Source organism: Pezoporus flaviventris, unplaced genomic scaffold (genome assembly GCF_033815535.1).
Source record: "Pezoporus flaviventris isolate CSIRO_AGI_PZ_B2104156 unplaced genomic scaffold, CSIRO_AGI_Pfla_v1 ptg000036l, whole genome shotgun sequence".
In the NCBI taxonomy this organism is placed as follows: domain Eukaryota; kingdom Metazoa; phylum Chordata; class Aves; order Psittaciformes; family Psittacidae; genus Pezoporus; species Pezoporus flaviventris.
Window position 1 is genome coordinate 5,637,838 of NW_026892584.1, and position 17,810 is coordinate 5,655,647.

The 17,810-nt window shown below is 42.4% G+C and overlaps 1 long non-coding RNA gene across 2 annotated transcripts in view; it reads left to right on the forward strand.

Moving 5' to 3' along the window:
- LOC133274129 (uncharacterized) overlaps positions 1–17,810 on the forward strand; it is a 49,659-nt gene that overhangs the window by 18,924 nt on the left and 12,925 nt on the right. Inside the window, exon 1 of one of the 2 annotated variants that reach the window (XR_009745039.1) lies at positions 12,436–12,628. The exons of the other annotated variant lie outside the window; for it this stretch is intronic. This is a non-coding gene — a long non-coding RNA (uncharacterized LOC133274129). Of the gene's footprint in view, positions 1–12,435; positions 12,629–17,810 lie in introns of those variants that run through there. 2 annotated transcript variants of the gene reach the window in all.

Here is a 17,810-nt window from a genome sequence, read left to right on the forward strand (position 1 = left end):
CCTTTCCCAACAGCTGCAGTCAGCATGAATTGCACAACAGTTGAGTGACCCAACAGTCCAGAAGGAGGTATGCAGAACCTTAGTCGTGCCTTGAATCATTTGTATTTTTGCAGGCTCTGGCTGCTTTTTTTAATCCTCAGCTGCTTCTTTGCCGCTACAGTTAGAGCTTTTATTTCTGTTCTGTTAATTGGTGCAGTGCTGCAATCGTCAGCTAGGTGACCATGTAGGGCGGAGGGGAAGAGAGAGTGTTAAAAGGAAGATGGTGTAAGCAGCCAGACGGCACATGCCAGAACTGAGCAAGTAAAAGTGGTCTTTCCCGATCATCGTTAAGGGCCATCCAGAGAGCCTGTGCTTTTTCCAGCATGGCCTCTACTTGGAGTGAGAGATGCTGCCGTTTGTTAAAAAAGAAGGTGGGGATAGCGTAGATGAATACAGCAGCCCCTGTAGACTACCTGGAAACAGGCTGCATTAATGATATGACTGGAAGGGCAAGAGTAACTCTGACACATTAGAAACATTCTCATCTTCAGTTCTGTGGTGCATCTTGTTTTGCTGATCAGCACCCTGGTCTTCAGAGCATCTCTTCTCTGGCTGAACATAGAGAGGTTGAGGGTTTCAGTGTTATGCTGGTGCTGTTTGGCTCCTTACCCACCTGTGGCAGGGACAGTTTTCTTCTGTAACACCCACGAAGCGCTGGTATGGGTTTTATTGGAAGTATATTTCAATTCAGGGAGCAGCAAGGTCTGGGTTTCTGCAAGCCCTCGGGTCACCTGGGGCTCTGTTCTGTCCTGTTGGCCACCATTGGCACTATCATCTGGACAGCTGCTTTTTCACATTTGTTCCTTACAGTGGGTGTAGCTCAGATGTGTGCTGCTGCCCACCTCTCCCCAGACCAGGGAAAACAAAGGTCTGGGTACTGCCTTGGATAGGGGCATGAGCCATGACTGCTTGCCCTTGGTAGGATGGGGAATGCAACATGGCAATCGGAAGATCCTGATAAATGGATCCGCAAAAGAAGGTCCCAGCTGGCCCATTGGCACGGTCTGATTGCTGATGACATGAGGTGACATCTGGTTGGGATGATGTCAGTGCTGTGACATGCCTGGCAAAAATTATACAGGTTGCTGGAAAACAAAGGGAATGTGGGGTGAGAGCAGCCTCCAGCTTCGCTGGAAGGAAACTGAACTCCCATCTCCCTTGTGCACAACTGCTAGAAAAATCACAAGTAGCAGCAACAAACTTTGATTTCACAAGCAACTTTGGGGGGGGGGGGGTATTTGTATGTGTATTTTATTGTTGCTGTTTAAGTGGAATTTTCTTCTGATCACTGCATGGTAAATTACAGCTACAGATAAGTCCTAAAAGATTATAAAGTGTAAATTATACACTCTGCTGATAGAATCCAGGCACAGGGTTATATTAAGGATTTGTCACACAATGAGTATTCTTCAGACTTTATCCATTACAGGTTTAGGTCTGATTCCTAAAACTGTAATTTGTGCATGTGATCCTTTCTCTCCCTGAAGCCTCATTAAATGTATATTTTAGTAAATTGTTTTATGTTTCTAAGACAGTTGACTGACCCCTAGTGCTTACTGGAATTTCTTCTGACTGGAGTGTTGAAGCTGCAGTGGGATGATGAATAGTATCAAACTTTAGGACAGCTTGTGAGATGCATCAAATGTGAAATCAAAATGGGTGCACATTTGAGGGACAAATGAATTCCAGCAATAAAAACAGTTGCCTATTGCCATATGGGTTAGTATGTCACAAGAGCAAGGTTTATTCCAGGAATTATTCTAGGGCCAAAGGGCAATCTGATCATCACCAGAAGGATATCGGTGCTGCCAGAAACAAAGCTGCAAACAGCATAGGAATTTGAGAAAATGCATTCAGTGCTGTGTTTGTGATGGATTTACATGTTTGTATAACTGCAGAATGAATTAATTATATTCCCACTGCTTACAATGCAAGAAAAGGAGAAGATAATATTTTCCACTGATGGTGATAATAAATATGATCTGTATTAAGTAGTTAAAAATTATTTGGGCCAAATTTACATAAAAATTGACAAATCATGTATGGCCAGTTTTTCCTGACAGTTGGCAAGAAAGTGAATTCAAGGAGTGTTGCTGGAAATCTGGATGTTTAGATATACTTCTAATGCCACTGGAAAAAGCCAGGAGTTTTTATATTGGCTTATGCAAAAATATGTAACATGATGAAACGCTACAGGAAACTGAAGTTATTTCCCCACCACCTTTACGTTGCTCAATGCAGCTGCTGTGCCAGCCTCACACTGGGGGCAGGAGACACGGGTGCTTTGTCAGCCCCCTGGGTTCCTCCTTGCTAGGGCTGAGCCAGGGGTGCTGCGGTTGCCTCTGGTCTGCACCACCAGCCCCCGGTGCCTGGGAAATACCTCCTCAAGGGCTCTGCTGGCGCTTTCAGGTCACGGAGGCAGAGATGTCTCTTTCAGACTCATGTGGGAATTTTTGGTATTGCCAAAATAAAGGGGTTTTCCCCCATTGATAGAGAGGGGAAGCTTTCAAAACGAGAAACTTTCAAAACCTTGTGTATATTTATGTGGATACATAAAATAAAGATATCTCTTAATGTGTTATGTTTAGAGCTATCTGTATCTGTAAAATAAAGGTATCTCTAAACATACTTATTTAGAGATGAGACTAAAGCCGAATCTACCTTTCAAACCCCAGATTGCCTCTGTCCCTTTTCAGCTGGCAGACACACAGCAGAGCCGTCTGCAGAGATAAGAGTCAGCCTCCCTGCGGCAGAGTGATTAAAACCTCCTGATCTGAACTCCCGCAGACTCCCAGCACTTTTGATCCAGATCTGAGCTTGGTGGCACAAGCCTGTTTCTAGCGCTAGTGGAGATAGCTGAACCACTACAGCAATCACAGCTGAGCGCTAGAAAATGGAAGAAGTGAGTCACATGAGGGAGATGAAAGCCAACGCTAAGTGCTGTGATTATTCTATCAAATGACTGCTATAAACATGTCTTAAAAAAAAAAACATAATCTTTAGCTAAACAATGTCATCAGGTGATATTAACTGGTGACACTTTCTAATCTGGGATTGTGAACTATCTGGCTTTGTGTATGCTTTGATTTGCAGCAAACTGTCAGAGGCAGAGGGGTAGCAGCACTCACCAGGCTGGAGGCCCACTGAGGTACGCAACACCAGCATTGGAGAGAGGCTAGCAGCCCCCATGACCAGCTGTCACACAAAATTATTTGTGCTGGTACCACCTCGGAAATGGTTTTGCAGGTGCCCCAGAGAAGGTCAGAGGCAATGTGGTGAGTGGGTGCGTGGGGCACCGAAGGAGGTACACAGTTATTTCTCCTCAGGGCCCTGTGCTGATCCCTGCCTGACAGCAGCAGGGCAACAGCACCATGCCACGGGGCTGTAGTGAGAGAGGAGTGTTGGACCAGGCATGTAAGGCTGCTCACTTACTCCATAAACGGGCTCAGCAGAGAGGGATCCAGGTGCAGTTATGTAATCTAACAAACTGTTTGCTGCCAGAGGAGACCTAACCTGTAATCCCCAGGGGGATTTTGTAACAGCGCTTCCTCTACCTGTGCTACCAGCAGCCAGAGGTTTAGCACAGCCTGCAAAACCTGGCCAGAAATCCTGAGTCAACCTCTGGGGCCTTGATAGGGATCATTTCTATGTTGTTGCTTGGGACAGTAGTTTGAAATGGGTTTTTATGTCTCTACACGCACTGCGTATGCATTGTTTGAGCTGTGATGTTGATATAACAGGCAAAGTTATGCTTGGGTGAATTCAGAAGTGTGCCGTACTTTGGTCCAACACCCCTGGCTCGCAGTTACAGCTACTATCACATCAAAAAGTCCAATTAGTTTTGTGCTTGGTGGGTGGATGAAACCCACTATTTTGCTGTGGTGGTTGCTCTTGCAACTGCTGTAAGTTCTGTTCTTCCTGCGTGCTTTGCCAGCAGGCTGTTTTCTGGAGCCCCTCTCAGCATGAAAAGCCTCTCTGTAATCAGAGTTCTTGACTGCCCCCTTCAAAGAATTCAAGGGCAGGAAAGGAAGAAAAGAGATTTCTCACACCACTGTCTCTCTCTTCATGAGACCAGGAGCGTTAAACCCTAAAAAGTCCCTTTAAAATGTCAAAATGAGATTTCTCACACCACTGTCTCTCTCTTCATGAGACCAGGAGCGTTAAACCCTAAAAAGTCCCTTTAAAATGTCAAAATGATGTAAGGTACCTGTGTCCCACCCTTCTTGGGTGTCCTTGGCTCCACTGTCCTTGACCTGAGTAATTTCAGTGCTATTTGTTTTGAGTCATTTTGGTTTTGCTGCTGCATGTCCCTGTGAATAAGAAACAATGTTTCTATTGGCAGGAGTTAGTTCTTCATCCACCCTTGTCTCCTAAAGCATGATAAAAGCACAAAATGAACTCTCAGTCTCTGACCTTTCCATTGTGCGTGTGCGTTTTGTCACCCAAGTGGACCGAGAACAACTTTTCCTCCTTGAAATGTTCACGTGTCCATGCTAATGGGAGAAGTCATAACATTTGGGTCTAGACTTTGAAGATATCTCAGTATTTGGATTTGGAGGTTTGGTTGATGCCACTTCTAAAGCCAGCTCCAAATTCTGTAACTTGAGAACTGGCAGTGTGAAATCACTGGGAGCTCTGCCATGCCTATTTGGGCGTTACGATTTCATACTCAAAATTTCCTGGGTTTGAGAGTCAGTGTTTCTATCTGAACCAACTTTAAGTGGGGAGAAGCAGGTTATTAATGAGGTTAGCTCTTCAGGGATTGTTTTTTTCCTTTGTATGTTCACATTTCTGGGAATTCCACACTGCAAAGCTTTGGACCAAAGGTCTTCTCAGGTTTAAAAAAGCAAGAAGGGTTCTTACAAGTCTCTGGGAGGCATCTCTTTGGTATTCATATCCTCTTGGCTGCAGTCTTCAAGCCCACTGGGAAATGAGTGAGAATCTAATGTTCTGCACACAGTGTAAGAATGCCTGCTAGCTTTAAACTTGCATTTTTAAAACTGGTTATAATGTTTTCTGTTTAAGAAGAATGAAGCTCCTAAAAAGTATATCTGCTACACATGAGAGGACTGTGGTTCCCATAAGTTTCTCCAAAGCCTGATAGAAGTTCCCTGCAAAATCTGTAAGCACACCCTCTCAAGTTCTGAGTTATGGAAAGTAGCTCTGTTGAGTTCAGATTTCATGACTATTTGTTCCTAGCAGAGATTATAATTTGTTTACACTTCACTAAAATGTTGAATCACTAAATTCATAACATTTACTGATGCCTGTGGCTGCAAAAGGTAGAAGCTGTCACCTACTAGTAGTGTTAATAGACATGTTGAATAGCTTTGTGGGATGCCTAGCTTATTTTTGTTCTGCAGTGCTACACAGCCATGGTTTTTATCTTGCTATATTCGTAGAACCAATAACAGGACCTGCTCTTGCATCTCCCCACGTCCTCCTTTATTGCCTAGAAAGGAAAGTGTAATGCTGCTGCTGTTCATGGTAGTGCACAGCTCTGTGGTAACGGGTGCGTGGGGACTGTGACTAAAGGTCCTCCTGTGGCTGGGTGTCTGCCCCACAGCATGTTCAACTCCAAGATCTGCTTTCCTTTTCTACATGGGATAATCCCAGTCTGCTAGAGTAGCTACTTCTTGATATATGACTGCAGCAAAATAGTTATCTTTTAATGTGATATTCTTGCTTTTGCTGTGCCCATGACATAGGTTATTATTATTCCAGAAGAGAAAAGTATATATAAAGTATATACCTATACAGTATATATAAAAAGTATATACCAGAACAGAGAAGTACTGGTATTATTTGCAAGTGAAATGAAGTGAGGCTGGAGTGATTGTTTTGTTGTTGTAGGCTCACCTGGGTCTCGTTTCCTTTTTTTCCTCCCCTTAAAAAAGCAGTAAGAGACTATACTAGAGAAAAGAAATCCCTGAACTTTTTGTCAGGGTCACATGGTGGTTACATGATAAAAAAGGAATGTATATCCTTGAGCAGACTGTGGCTTACTTGACCTGGTGAAATCTTAGGGCTTGTGGTCCCATGAGAATTAGACAAACTGTGGAGTTTGGACTTTTTCCTATGCATCCATGTTATTTTGATAGGAGGCTCCTTTCACAGTTCTGCTGCTTCTATATGACCCTGCACAAATCCCTAAACTACTTAGTTCTTCAGTCTGCTGCTCAGTGAAATACAGAAAATCTTGATGTATTCCTGCCTCGCAGGGTTAACATGTGGCTTGCTTGCATGAAAGCTATCACGTAAACTCTGATAATCCAGCAGGTCCATACTGGAAAGCATGCAGAATAGTTATACATGCTTTCTTCTCACTTTTAGAGCAGACAAATCTTTCAACATGTTTTGTTTTCAGATTTTGATCTTTAACCTTGATAGTTATGATGGTCGGAAAAGGGAGAGGGTTGGCAAGTGTGTTTCTGGTAGAGATTAACCAGACGAAGACCAGTGAAGCAGCTGGGGGGGATCCCAGCACTTTCCTGTACAGCACACCTAGCCCAAGAGTAAGTCTGTGTCATGTCAACAAGGAAAAGATCTGCCTCCACTTGGCAGCAAGTTCGTAATACTACATTTGCTTTCTTGCTGTTCTTTCTCTCAGTATTGCTGGTATATTCTTCACCTTCCTCTGTCAGCTTTCTTCTCCAAGCACAAGGAGTTTCACCACTGCGTTCTCTTAAGAAGTAATGCTAAAAGTTAGTCTCTTAACAGCACTTAAGAATCCTTATTTCCTCTCTTGTTAGAGGGGAGAAGATGATGTGGGGAAGTTTGAGGATTTTGTTTTGACTTTGATTTGCTGAGGTGTAGAAACTATATGAAGCAGCCTGGGATTTTAGTTTCATTTGTTCTGCCCTCTGATTTTGTCATTTTGGAAACATAAACAATGCATAATAGTACCTTGTTGCAACATCTTCCGATAAGACCCATATGAAATTGCCTTGGTAATGTGGTTGGTTTAAATCCCTGTTGCCCATTATATTCCTCCTGATTAAGTAGTTCAAAGGTATACATTCAAATCAAGATGTTCTTGATCTCTCTTGTTGCCATAGTGGTTTTTACCATAGAAAAGACTGTAAGACCTGTCCCACTTTCTGCAATGATTGGTCTGCACTCCTGCTTGAATGTTACTGCAAGATTTTAAAAGTGGACGACAGCTTTGTAACACTGGCTTAAATGCTGTGGTGGTCCTCTGCTCCTTGGCTTGCCCCGTGACAGGGATAGGGTGGAAGGGCAGGGCCCATACCTACCAGACTAACTCGTGGATGTGCAGAGAAATGCTTACTGGGCCTACTGTGAATGAGTCACATCTACATCCCAGCAGTGCTCTTCCTTAGAGAGGTTTCGCATGCGTCTGAGCAGTTTCCTGAGCAAAGCCTTTCCTTTGTAAGTCTGATAAGTGTGGTATATACCAGTAGTGCTATGGTAATAAATGACAGTTCTCACAATTAATGCCAGCACATGACTAGCCTCTTTCAGACTAAAATAAGTAATTCCATGATGTTGTGAGTGCAACTATGAGGAAAGAGATTCCGAAATACTAAGAACTTGAGGGGATTAGCAAAAAAATGCAAACGTTTGTCTTTCAGCTTAATAGCCTGTGTGGATGCTGTCATTCTGCCTCGGGACCCTGTGGGTTGGCATCGAGGCTGTCTCTGAGCATGTTGAGAGAAGTTGAAATATTATTAATATGGGCCACATTCCACTGATGTGCAGCTTCGAGGTGCCGAGGACGCCCTCGTTAAAAACTTGGCAGATCATCAGAAGCATCTTCCATGCTTTTGGCCTGAGGGAGGTGTTCCTTTATGAGCTGCATTAGTCAGGAAAAAAGGGGAAGGTTTCATAACAAAGCCAAAGTTCATACTCAGAAAAGAAAAAAAATTCTTTTGCCTTTTTAAACTAGCATATGGTTCTGGGGCATGTAGTTGCAGGCATGTGCAAAGCCACAGGAGTCGTAAGCAAGGTGTAAGGCTTGCTGAGAAGGGAGCTCTAGAGCTCTCTGCATGGTCTGACAAGTACTGACTCCTCTGTTGAAGACTTTGCCAGGAAGTTTTCCAGCTCAACTGGACATGTTGCTGGCAATGAGGAAAAACAGCTTACTGAACTTCAGTGAACTTGCAGAAAATATCTACATTTTTACAGTAAAAGCCTTTTCACCATGAAAATGAACAGAACATGTAGGGCTTTATAACTAATGGCAAAATCCTTAGAGCAAAATGAGGGTGTCAGATATTCAAATGTGCTCCTTAGCACCTGGCCTGCCCAGGAGGCTGCCTTGGGGGGCATCCTTTTTGGTTGGCCTCTTGCAGGCATGCATGAGGAACATGTTGAGAAGTGTTAATATAATAGATACCAGTTCCGCTTGCTCTTATATGGAGGATCTCTGTGGCTAGGTGAACACATCAGAATTGGTGTCCTATACTGTCTTACCCTACTAGTCCCTGTCCTTTAAAAGTAGGTTATATACACATGAATGTTAATTAGCTGAAAAGGAAACAGGCAAAATAACAATTTAAAAAGCTGTAGAAAAAAAAGAATTCCTGTGGCACTAAATCTTTATATCTGTTGTGCATTTACGTTGAACAAGAATGCTGGAAGCTGGTTTAAATGAGCATGCATGCTTTAAGCTCCTCTCTGCTTTGTACTAAGTGTTTTCAACTTTCACGTACAGATAGGTAAGTCCAAAGAAAATGTAATTACAGTGTACAGTTAGCTTTTCTCCTTGCCTCAAAGCTTGGAATCCGGTCATTTTTACAGTCTGTAAAAATTCATAATGTTGTTCAGGCTTGGTGAAGCAGTACTAACTGTTGTGTAGCTGAGGACCTTCATTCCCCACTCTGCTCTTCACAGGAGACAATTCCTAACCCCTGTAAAGACTCAGATGGTCCCTGAAGCAGTCACCAGGTCAGGCAGGGCTGTAGTTTGAATGTTGCTATGTTTTTTTATGCCAAAACTTCCTCATGGACGGGACAGCAGATGAACCTGCAGGTCTGCTCTGACACTGGTGATTGGTCTGCTTCGAGTAGGAGGTTGGGCTGGGTAACAATCCAGGGGTCCCTGCCACCCTGTGTTTTGTGGTAATTCATGGAGGTGATGCTGAGGTTCAGTAACATGCAAAGCCAAGCAAGCAAGCAAGATGTGGAAACATAATGAACAATTACATTAGCATTAGGCCACAAAGGCGTGTTGAGGGATGGCAGTTGGGTTCACATGCCTGTACATATGCTGGGGTTTGCCTGCTCCTGCTGAATTAAGCTAGAAGTGAAAAGATGTAATTCTCCATCTCAAGAGATATCCAGCCTGCTTGAAATATTTATAGTTGTTAAAGTTTCTCTGTTCAGAACAGGCCAAAAAGATTGGTGTGCTTTGGATGAGTGTGTCTCTATTCATATTTTGGAAAATGCCTGCATCTTAAATTACCTTCTGCAGCCTGCTATGAAGAGTGTAGTGCCAGAGAAGGGCCTTTACCATTTGTAAAATGATACATCATGCTGATTTTGTATTTGTCATCTGATTTTGAAAAAATTAGCACAAACAGAGGAGAGAATGTTTCCTACTTTAAATCTGTTCGGTTATCTGTGAACAGTTTATGAATCCAGTTGGCCTGCAGTGAATCTGGGAGCAATTCTTTGGACAAAACACTTAGCGTATTTTGTATTATTATCACTGAAAACAAGTGATCTTTTGAACTATCCACTTTGAGAGGTTGTTCACTGGCTAGATGAAAAGAAAAAAAAAACAAAATACATGCACATTGCAGGGTATTAAGAGAGGTCTGAAAACAACACTATTTGCTGTTAAATGAAAACTTTCATCAGGGTGAAGAGGAATTACTTGGAATTGATATTGAACTGTAAATTATTTCTGGAGGGCAAATACAGTGGGGAACGATCAATTCTGCCCCACAGCTTTTATTGGTAAGTCATTGCTCAACAGCTCACTTCACAGAGAAGAGAAACTAAAAAAATTACTCATAGAATCATAGCATGCTTTGAGTTGCAAGGGACCCTAAAGCCATCTAGTTCTGAACCCCCTGCCAGGGGCACGGACACCTTCCACTAGAGCAGGTTGCCCCAAGTCCAGTTCAACCTGGCCTTGAACACTACCAGGGATGGGGCATTCACAACTTCTCAGAGCAACCCATTCCGGTGCCTCACCACCCTCACAGTGACTAATTTCTTCCTTGTACCTAACCTAAATGTACTCTCTTTCAGCTTAAAACCATTTCGCCTTGGCCTGTCCCTAAATGCCCTTGTGAATTTCTTGTTGGTCTCCTTTAGGTACTGGAAGGCTCTTCTAAGGTCTCACCAGAACTTTCTCTTCTCCTTGCTGAACATGCCTGACTCTCTCAGCCTGTCTTCATAGGAGAGGTGCTCCAGTCCCTCTGATGATCTTTGTGGCTGTCCTCCAGACCTGCTCCAATGGGTCCAGAATTCTTGTTCTCTCTGATGCATTTGCAGGGGGGCTTAGTGGTTCAGCAGGTGAAGTCTGAAAAGCTTGGTCATCACTCCCATTTTCTTCCTTATGGGGCCTTCAGGTGGATATAATGCTGTACTCCCAACTATCAGCCTTCACTTCGCTAACATCCTGCACCAGAACTCCACATCCTGGGGGAAGGTAAGAACTCTCCTGCATAGGAAGCACCATGTTTGCAGCCTGCCAGAGTGCATGTGTTGGTGGCAGCAACAAGCACATCCTCAGCAGTAGTGCTGGCTGCAACCATTCTCTTTGGCAGGGGAGGAAGCCACAGCCTTGCCAAGCCTGACAGAAGGGAAGTGTCCAGCTCACAGGAGGGAGAGCAATGGTATGCTGCGGTGGCAGGAAGGTCTGCTGCAAAGAGCAGTTGTCCAGCTGTGACAGTCTCCCGCAAGAAATCTAGGGCATGTTTAAAGTTGATTTCGTTTTGCATCTGTCAGAGGTAGACTCAGGAGCCCTGCTCTGTCCCTGGGGCCTTTGTTGAGAGAGTCAAATGGATATCAGGGGTATGCTGGAGCAGAGCTAAGCCCAACAGCACACAGCTGTTTTACCATCGTAGAAAATCCAGCTTAAAAAGAGGAATTTTTCCTTGTTGATTTGTACGATTTTCTTTGGAGATGGATGGTCCTCTGGGCTCTCTGCTTTTGCACTCATCTGTTAAAAAGCCCCATTTGGGGACATCCCAGTTCTCCCAGCCAAGAAAAGCTGGATTCTGCTCCTGGCTTGCTCAGAAGTGGTTGCTCAAGAGCAAAATGAAGTATTCCTGTCAGGAATTGGAGGCACAACATCCAATGTGCTCCTGGGGTCAAAGAAATAGGTCTTAGGCTGGAAGAGAAATCCTCTGCATGGCAGTACGTTACGTCAGTACAGAAAGGGACCATCCAATTTTGCATTCCAATATGAGACACAGCAGCAGGTGATATGTTCACCAATATGCAAGTTTAATAAACTTCCTGTTCAACTTGTGGACAGAATAAATAGTTCCAAGATGTCTGCTTAACAAAGCCAAATTGTGCACCTCTCTGTATTGCAACTAAAACCACTACAGTTAAGGGACTGTCAACATTTCCCATCTGGATGGATGATTTAGCTGCTTTGCTTCATATCAGGGCTAACTTGGCATTTGACTTACCAAGTTCTGCTACAAGATGCTGTTTTACTGATTATAATGTGTTCAGTGGCTACGTCATTCTTAGGCTTGGAGAAGGAGTTTTAAGCAGCATTGGAGTAGAAGAAAAATGAATATTAAAAAATATAATTTTGCAAATCCCTGGAGAATGAAAAGAAACTTAGAGACAGATGTACACAGAGTTGGGAGAAGGCAAACATTTCCCCTCTCCTTGCTTTTATCTTTGAAAAGGTCCATGGGATTGAACTATTACTTATTAGTGTCTGGCCCCCCTGCAACTTTCTGTTCCATACTGGATGTGCAGTGTTTGTATGGAAAGCAAATTTATTTCACTGTGTAATAAGATTTGAATGCAAACATTTAATTAACTGTTCAGAAGCATTGCTTAAACAAAAGTTAACCTTTCTGTGCCAAAGTTAAATGAAGCTTTGAAACTGAAGGTTATTTTTTTTGTTTCTTTGACCAGCACCATGGATTGATGTGCTGTTGATGCAAACACTTTCTCAGGTTTCACGTGTGGAAGTCTATGATGGAAGAATAGCTTCATTAATTTGGCCCATACTGATTCAGTTGAATGCTAATATTTTGACCATATTCCCTAGGAAATATTCTTCCTGCTGCACAAACTTGGAAAATGTGGCCATCCCTCTGGTGTTAGCCACATTTATGACAAACTTTCAGAAAGATATTTCACACGTAAATACATGACTCTTGGTTTTTAACACTTTCCATATCAGAAAGAGGTAAAATGTGTAAAAAAAACTCATTGTAAAATTTGTAAAAAAACCTAATTGAAATGTGGTTTTTGAGTGATCCTTTCTGTCCCTTTTTTTAGTACCCTGAGATTTATATTTCTGTGTGCCCTGTAACCCAGGAAAGACAAGGTTGTGAGTCCTATGCACAGCTGACTTCGCCTGAGCTGATGCAGTTTTGAACCTTGAGTCTCAGCACAGAGGATAAGGATGCACATCTACAAAGGTATTTAAGCAGCCAACTCCTTTAATGCCTTTGTGTGTCTAAAGCCATGGAGTGGATCCACCAGCCTCTAGTAAGTAGGTATGTGGAGAAGCTGGACATCGGTTACGTATCAACTGACCCCCATAGTCTAACTCAGTAATCACTGAGGTAGAATCTTCCTGGTTATCTCAAGGAGGAGGAAACTGGGCTAGGAATTATGCTTTGTTAAAATACAATACAAATTCCTAACCCAGTTTTCAGTCAGGAGAGTATGTTATTGTTAAACAATTGCTACCATTTCGTGGAAGCTTATTTTCTGCGCCTTAAGGGAAATTGAATTAAGTGACCTTTTATTTTAAAACACTGCTCTTTCCTGTCACTGATGAAGCAATAACGATTACAGAACATGGGATTTTCTGGGAGTTAGTTGCTTGTTCTCATTCATATGAATTTTGCTGCCTCTATTTGAATCTTATCTATAGTACTCCCTGAGGCAGGCCACTAGAGACTGATTTCACTGGGGACTCCAGGCTGGCCACTAAGACAAGAAGAAAGGCATGTCCCATAGCTTCAGAAGTTAGTGCTAGAGCTGCAATAGACCTGATGAATAGGGCTGTGCATGATGGTAGCTGAGGTTTGGGGTATACTGTATCCATGGGCTGTTGCTGACATCCAGAGCAGCTGCTTCTTCTACATAGAGAACTGCTTCCGTTACTAACCAGCCCAGAAACCATAATGTTCACAAGTGGTGCTAGTTCACTGTCTAGTCCATGCCTTTCTACGCTCATTACAGCTCAGCAAATGCAGAGATTTGAATCTAACATGACAAGAAGTGTCAGAATTGGGGATTAATTCTCTGTGAAATAATTTCCATGATGGGATGCTGCCAGGAAGCTTGACTCTGCATTCCTTTGACACCCCAGATTCCCACAAACTGCAAGGAGAGGACTCTGTGGGCAAGGAGTGCGGCATGAGCTTGTAAACTTTTCAGCTACAGATATCTTAATACATAAGTGGGATGCTCTCAAGAGCTTGCTGTGCCAGAAAGGTGATCCTTCTAGGACTGGGACCATTTATAGAATACTGATTTTTAGTGTAGAGAACGGTTTTATAACTGATTTCTATAAATGTAAAATACCAGGCCAGTTAAGCTTGAAAGTGCTGACAGAGTCTTAATTAAATCAGCGTGAACAATATCAGGCTTGCATAACTCTGTTTCCATCAAAAGCAGCAGAAATGATGATTTTTTTTTCTTTGTCCCTTGTAAGAGATGAAGTTCTGACAGCTTGTTCCCATTTCCCAGTACTGCTGGTTCATTAATTTGTCCATAAGTCTGATCTTTCTACTCCACTCCCATTTCCCTTCGGTTCCTTGTTTTTCTTCCTTAGCGTTGACATTTTGGCTCATTCCCTACAATACTGTGTATTGGCTACAGGGAGTTCAAGTGTGCCTTTCCTGTAACCCTTCTGTCCCTCCATTTAGTGGCAGAGGGTACACTGCTGCAGTCCTTCAACAAGGGTGGATTTTGCAAAACACTGACTACCAAGAGCTTGTATTTGGTATTCAGCACTTTTTTTTTTCATTTGGAGACCAAATCCCTGGGCAAATCTGTCATTTAAGCACAGTAGAAATTCAACATTCAAGTACACTGCTAAGCCAGGGCTGCTCCAACATGCTGGCAGTCCACATGACTTCTCTGAAATGGGTGCTGATTAATTACTGGGTACGTAAGAGTTAAAGGTAATGTAATGTCTGGTCTTGCTGTCAGTCTACCCATCTGCTACCTGTCTGCCCATGCACAGAGGGGACTGCTTGCATGCCAGCCTTTGAGTCATGCAGCAAGACAAGGGCAGCCACACATGCGAAGGAGCACAAGCTAGGGCAAAGTCTGCTTTCTGCACGAATGAGGGGCAAAAATACTGGTAGTAGATCTCTTCTTTCTCTTGTTTCAATACCTGCAATTCAAGACCCACCAAAGGAGTTGTTACCTGAGGTGAAGGCAGGAAATACTCGTGCGATTTTTGCAACTTCAGCCTCTTGAACTTCTCCCCAGGGGACAATGCAGTTTGCCTGTCTCTATCTAAACAGCTTTGGCTTTATGCTTAAATGCTTCATTAAATTTCACAAAACTACTCACATCTCCAGCACTGCGGAACAGACAAGCAGGGAGAGGAGTTTAGTGCATATAACAAGCTGGAACACAACTGAAAAAGACTTAAAACCTGTGATCAACTTGGTAGCACACAGGGATCACCAAAGGTGGTCACAAAGGTTGACTTGAATTCTGTGCTGGCTTTCTCTACTGCCTTCTTAATCCTATTTACATCCTTGATGGCTTGATCAAACCTTCAGCTCTTGTGAGTGTTGTTAGTATCTTCAGGAAACATGTGGATCAAGTTCTCAGGGTCTTGAAAGTGCCACAATGTAATAAAATCTTATTTCTTAGACTTTAGATCATCATCTTGTCTGTTCTCCATTTAGTGCCATGTTGGTTTGTGTTCAGAATCAGCCCTCATGATATAGAATGCAAATAAATAGGTTTTGTGGAAGACTACTAGAAGATTGTAATCTTCTGGTCTTATCTCTCATTCCAGACATATCCTGAAATGACTTGTTCTGTCTTCTCTTTCTATTTCACAATGTAAGCATTTCACAGAGGAGGTGACATCTTTCAGTGCTTTAGCATTTCATCTCCCTATGCCTTCACATTTTTTTCCACTTTCTCATCTGGATGTTACCAACTTAATTAAACTGCACAATGACTCTAAAAATACAAACTCTGGCAAAGGCTAAGGAGGATGTTTCTTGGCATCTGGTCATTGTTTTGCCTTGGGCCCATAGCTTCGCTTGTCTCTCTCAGTACTGAACCCATGCTTGTGTTTAAGGATAACAGCTCCAAGCATGATTATATCACAGTTTCTGTGTGTGCTTTCAGGAGGGTTTAATGCTGTATATATTGTCCATTATAACCATATTTCCAGACAATAGCTGGCTGCAGAATACAGTGCAATAAAGCAGTAGCAAATCTTGTTCCTGTTCATTCCCTGTCATTATATTTAGGTTCCAATGAGTTGGTTTAAGAGCACATAGGAAAAAAAAAAAAAAACACAATGGGCTCAAAGCAATGGCTGCAAATGTAAGCAGTTTTCTTAGTCCATAAGCAAAGATGACATGGCCTCTAGCTGAGTTCTGTGATATTTTCCCATCTGAATCTGTCTGCCAAAGCAGCATAAGCTTATCTAATCATGCAGTTGACTAACCATGTTGATTTGACTGGACCAGCTTCCAGTGAAGGAGAATAAGTGCAGCAGCTATCATCTTTCTGTGTGGGATTTCAGGTAAATTTCTGCAGCTCAATGTGCCTTGCAAGTATGAGCAAGCAGAGTCTTTTGAGAGCGAAGGAAGTTTCTCATTCTTGCTGTCAGACTGTCAGACCTGTTTTCCACAAGCAATACTACAATGCTAATTACTTCTGTAGCAGAGCAATTTTTCGTGATTTACTTTTCTTCTGTAAGCATTGTTAGTAGTTGAAAGAGTCAAATTCCATTCAACATTGAGCATAAGTGACTTTGCCTCAGTTTCCTGTTTTGTTGAAGATATAGCTGATATTTAAAGAGTTGGGAAGTCATGTTCCTTGAAAGACCTTTCCTTTGAATTTCTGTGAACAAACATCTTTGATTTCTGAGTGCCATGTGCCAGCAAAATCCTGAAACCATGCTGAAGGCATGTTATTGCCACATAGATGCATGGGTCAGAACCATCTTTTGCACGACTAGAAAGTATCTAATCTTGCCTCAAATTGTACTACTGGTTCCTAGAAATACTCTTGCTACAAGATAAGCAAAATTATGTAATCATGGATGTCCACTGGGTATTCTGGATTGAATGAAATTGTCCTTGTGTACCATGGGAATAGTCATAGAATAAAAATTCAAGATAGGCTAATCATAACATAAACATTTATCAAAGTTTCCAGCTAGGACATCTGGGAAAACTATGGAGCACAATGCTAAAAAGAAAAGGTGTGTCCATCCTGACCGTGGAAGGCTCTTACATTAGAGTGGCCAGCACCCTTTTTTGAGGAGAAATGCCTTCTTTCATTTGGCCAGCATTAATTAAGGACAGGATTTCCCAGCCAGTCCACTCTTGGGCTTGAAGGTGAGCTGATGAAGCAACCTGCTGGGTGGCCGGATTTGTTCCTAGGGAAAGGCATCATAGAAATTCTTGGTGCCTGGGTAAGGATTTAGAGCGTTGTCTCCTGTTTGTCTTCATCAATGTTTAAATTAATTGTGTGGAGAACAGAGCCTTGAGTTTATATGCAATCTACAGGTATCTGGATGAGAAGATTCTCCTGCTGAAGCAGTCTTTATGCTTTGCATTAATGTAAACAGTGCGTTTAGAAATGTATTGTCTGTGGCAGATCTGACATCACAACCAAATTCTTTAAAATAAATTTTTAGGGGCAATCGTATGTCAGCTGCTTAGCACTGAAATGTATGGAATGGAATTAAGCAAACCTTTTCTTAATTAAAAAATGAAAATGGATTCTGAACTTTATCTAAGGGTCACTTTGGGATGATTTCTAGACAGAAAAAATCTTGGCTTTCTGGCAGGACAGCTGTGAGGGAGTGTTCTCTTCATTAGAACACAATTTGTCCAAGAAAATAACGTTCCAAGTCCTAATCAATTTAGATGAAAACTTGCTGGACAGAATTCAAGCAGGCCAGTTATGGAGTCTCATAAAGCCAAACCCACATGTCTCAGTGGGCAAGAGGCAAGATAATCTTAGCTCACAATGGAATGTTTAAATTTATACAGCTAAGACACTGACATAGGCACAAGGTTTGGTTCTTTTGTGTTTTGTTTTTTAACTAGAAACATGTGAAGAATTAGAAATTTTAATGAGAGGGAATGTCCCTTTAAGATGCAATCACTCATGGTGAATGGACTGTGGCCAGATTCATTCTTGCTTTAGCATCTATAGAAAGATTTTTTGGAAAGGACCAGTTTCCAAAACACTAGAAACATAGGTGTGCCTCTAAATGACGGTCCTTGGCATCACAGGCTCTTGCACAGTTTTATAATTCCCAGCTGTATAAAGATTATTTTTTAATGAACTGCTTCAGCAGTGGAAATTCAGCAGTTTGGAGAAGCTGTTGCACAGTTAGCCCTTGGGAAGGTGACACCATGCACGGCATTGTTC